This window comes from Dendrobium catenatum, unplaced genomic scaffold, assembly GCF_001605985.2.
Source record: "Dendrobium catenatum unplaced genomic scaffold, ASM160598v2 fragScaff_scaffold_1595, whole genome shotgun sequence".
Classification (NCBI taxonomy): Eukaryota; Viridiplantae; Streptophyta; class Magnoliopsida; order Asparagales; family Orchidaceae; genus Dendrobium; species Dendrobium catenatum.
The window spans coordinates 2,606,104-2,610,545 of NW_021320057.1; positions in this window are offsets into that span (position 1 = coordinate 2,606,104).

The following is a 4,442-nucleotide window of genomic DNA, read 5'->3' on the forward strand; positions in this document are numbered from 1 at the left end:
TTTTAACTTTTTCTAAAAGCCGCTTTATAAAAGCAGGAAGAAAGCCGTCACAAACGAAGCTTAAATGTGCAACTTCGGATTTCTTAATCCTATCAGAGTGATTGTTTTTTAGGATTAGATATTTTTCTATGCCCATCCTTATGACAATAGTGAACCGAACAAAACCTTAACGATTTTTGCAAACAAAATCAGTGATAATTTGTTATAGCGAAGATGAGCCACTCACAAGTTGGAGAACAATAGCGGCTACATTTTCTATCAAACTTCTTAATGCTGCTTAAGTACGTGATAAATGATCATGTCATCTTTTGCGGCCCAAACATGGAGTTGATGTATAGAATTATCGCACAGCAATCAAAAGCATGGAACTTGATGACACTCCACAGATTACCTGAATTTTCTATTGTCTTGGTAACCGAGAATGATCTACCAAATAAGTAGTGAAGCAGCCAACTAATGAACCATTGGAGAAAAGTTCCGCGGTAATCTCTTTGGAGAAATTCTATTTAAGTTATTATGCTGTTACTATTTATTAACTTGGCATATGTGTGCCAGAATATCTAACAAATGGCTACTTTTATAGTATGACAACTTGGTCCTTATATATCTTCCTAATTATAATTCAAATTACTCCAGTGGATGCTTTTTGGGAAGGTGATGGTAGTTTCCATCTTGTTTTTAAGCTATTTAACGTTGTCAACCTATCAAATTGTTTAGATTTAGAAAACGTTAGAAGTTCTTTAAAACATTAAATTTTTTTGGATGTCAGAATTATTTTTGCTTCCATTTATTGGATGTCAATTTATACTCAACCTTTTCACGTTATGCTCATTTCGTATCCTATCTCTAAGGGTAAAAGGCCACTCATCCACCTGAGCATCCTCAATCTCTGCCACACTTAACTTAATATTAATGCTTCTCTTTTATGTGCCAACATTCAGCACCAATAAAGCATTGCAGGCCTTCACTACCATCTTATAGATATTTTCCCCTTAGTTTGAGGGGTACTTTTCTATCACAGCTTTTTCATGGTTTTTCACAAGGCCCCGATGCATTCTCCACTTCAACATCCACTTGAATTCTGCTGATAAATCTCCATCAATTTCACCATACTCTAAACAATAGATCCAAGATATCTAAAATGTGTACTCTTATTAATGACTTGATCGCCCAATAGTCACAATCCCCAACCACTAGGTCTATTACTACTTTAAAATTACACTCCATATATTCGTTTTAGATCTCTCAAAGGCAAAAACCTTTAGTCTCTAATGTTGACCTCCAAATTCAAGTTTTACTTTCAACTCCCTCTCTAGTCTTTCAACAAGAAGAATTCAGTCAGCAAAAAGCATAGCACCAAGGTACATCCTTTTCATGTCTAGTGAGAAATCCAATGACTAAAGCAAAAGATATGGCGCCTGTAAGGCTGATCCTTGAAATGTATACCCAACCGAAATAGGGAAATACTTGATCAAACCACCTGTGTTTGAACACAAGTTTAGCTCTGCAGACATATCTTTAATGATTTCAATATAGCATTAAATTAATCCTTTTCTTTTCAAGAACTTCTCCATAGCACTTCTCTTGAAAACTTTATCATATTGCTTTTTCTAATCAATTAAAAATCATACATGTGAATCCTCCTTATTATTCTCTTATTTCTACATTTCAAAACCTCTTTAATAATGTTATGACTTCCATAGTCGACCTACCCGGCATGATCCAAATTGATTTTGAGAACATTAGTTCACGCCGCAACCTATGCTTTCATAACTCGGCTCCATATTTTAAAGTATGACATTAACTTAATTCCTATAATTCGCCCAATCTTTGTGCATACTTTATTTTTAAATAGGAAATTTAACACACTCATTCTACAACTCATATGACATCTTTTTTTAGTCTTCAAAATAGTATTAAAATTTAGTAAGCCAAAGAAATTCCCTTCGTCTCCTAAGCGATTTCCACACCTTTAATTGAAATATCATCAGGTCCAGCAGCTTTTCCATCTTCATTTTTCTTTATAAGCATCTCTACTTCGATTTTACTGAATACGCGCGAATAAAAAACATACATCTTTATTTTCATTAGGGTGCTAAAGGTCACTATAGTCCAATTTTATTTCACAATTTTCATTAAAAAGAATTTAGCAAAAATATGCTCATTTCCACCTTTGTTGAATATCATATCTAGACAAAGTATTTTTTGTGTCTTCATCCTTAATACCTTCACTTGAAACTAAATCCTTACTACTCCTGTCTCTTTGTTTGGCTAACTTATACATATATCTTTCTCCTTCCTTAGTATCTAAAACATTTATATATTCACTAAAAGCTAAGGTCTTTGCAATCGCATATTGGCTTTCTTAGATTCCGTCAGCTCTTTATATATTTTCCAATTATCAGAATTTTAATTAAACCAATTTTTATATACTAAATTACTAATAAATCTAAAAAAAATAAAAAAAAAAAAAAAAAAAAAAAAAAAAAAAAATAAGTTAGCTTAAATAACTAGTGATTAATTAATGATGAAGATGATAAAATTAAACTTAATTAAGTTTAATTATGATGTTGGAAACTTAATTTCATTGAGAATTAATGAACCTTCAATTAAGCGAATTAAAGATAAGTTAATTACATTTTAGTTGATCCAATAAGCTGATAGTTGATTAATAATTAAGACGCTAATTTAGATCTCAAACAGGGTTGAATTAAGCTGTCATAAGTAGCCTAATTTTACATATCTTAACTGATTTAAATTATAAATTACTCTAAGCTGTTATTAATTTATAATTAGACTATTAACTGGGGTAAGAGGAGTTTTATCGTGAATCAAGGCTAATTTTTCCTTGATTAAAATAATCAAGAATTGATTACACTTAATTAAGCAAATTAATATAAATGAATTAACCTACATTATATTTAAGTATTCACTAAAGTAAATATTAATTTTAATTTTAATTATTCCTTAATTAGGATAATTAATGATTAATTAGTCAAATAAAAACTAAATAGAACTTCAATCCACATCATTATTCTATAAGATGGTGGTTAGACCTGCAATGCTTTATGGTGCTGAATATTGACTATTAAACGAGGAAGAATAATATTAAAGTTAAGTGTTGCGATGTGAGGATGCTTTAAGGTGGATTAGTGGCTTTACTCCTTTTAGAGATTTGATACTGAAATGGCATATTACGGTGCAAAAGGTGGAGTAGCTGCCAGTGGAAGATAAGATTAAAGGAGAGTTGTCTTAGATGGTTTTGGGTCACATTAAAATAAGTTGGCCTTCCGATGACCCAATTAGAAAAATAGAGTATTAGATTTGGACCTTATGTAAAGGTGTAGAGCGTAACCTAAAAAGACTTGGTTATGAAAAATTTAGAATGACTTCTTTATTAGATTTAAATGAGAAATTTAACTTTATCAAACAAGGCACATGAAGAAAAATGATTCATGTAGCCCACCCACATAGTGCGAATAAAAGCATTGATGTTGTGTTCAATCCACATTCATTTAATCGCCTAGCTTTTTCCATCCATTTGTAGGCATTCTTGATTTGAATTCTTACTTTGTAGCCATCTCCCAAAATCAATAAAAAAAATATAACTCCAATGTTGATTTTGTATTACACTTGATTATTTGTAAACGAAAAATGATCAAAAGGGCTTCTTTGAATTCTCTATAAAGACCAAAATGGTCCCCAACTAGTTCTCAAGTCTTTACAAAAGGAATAAAAAGTTTTCAGGTGGATTATTTTTGGTTCCCTTTAAGGAGTGAGGAAAACCCAAATGATCAATTTAAATAGATTTTGGTCTTTCATGGAGAGTCAAGGGCCATTTGACCCTTTCTTCATTTGTAAACTTTTAGATTACCATACAACTACTTATAATATTTGACAGTATTCCATTATACATATACTTTTAATAACATCAATACATCTTTGACATATATTTCTACCTTAAACCATACCGAATTAATTCTTTTAGTACTCAATTATATGCTCTCACAAGAAAATTAACTCCACTTCACTCTTTTGGATCAAAGAATAATATACTCCACCTGATGTTCAGTTTGCTATTTCAAAATTCTTTCTTCCTTAAAACTAACATTTTCAACTTTCCTCGTTTTCATTATCTTTGATTGAGATCCTATTATATTCACTTTCATTGCATCTAATTTTATCAAAATCCTTTTTCTCGTTATTTCTTTCCTTTGACTTTCTACGTCTCTTTTTCCCTTCATTACTAAAAAGTCCTATTATGTGAATTATAAAAACTTATTGCTTTCTCTCCTAATCATTATAGGAGTCAATAATATTTTATTATTGTCAACTTTTAAAAGCATATTTCTTTTCTTAATATCCTTTTATCTTTCCTCACTCCATCACCTTCAGTACAAAATTATTAAATTGTGTAATTATTGAGAACTAAGCCCTTAAAC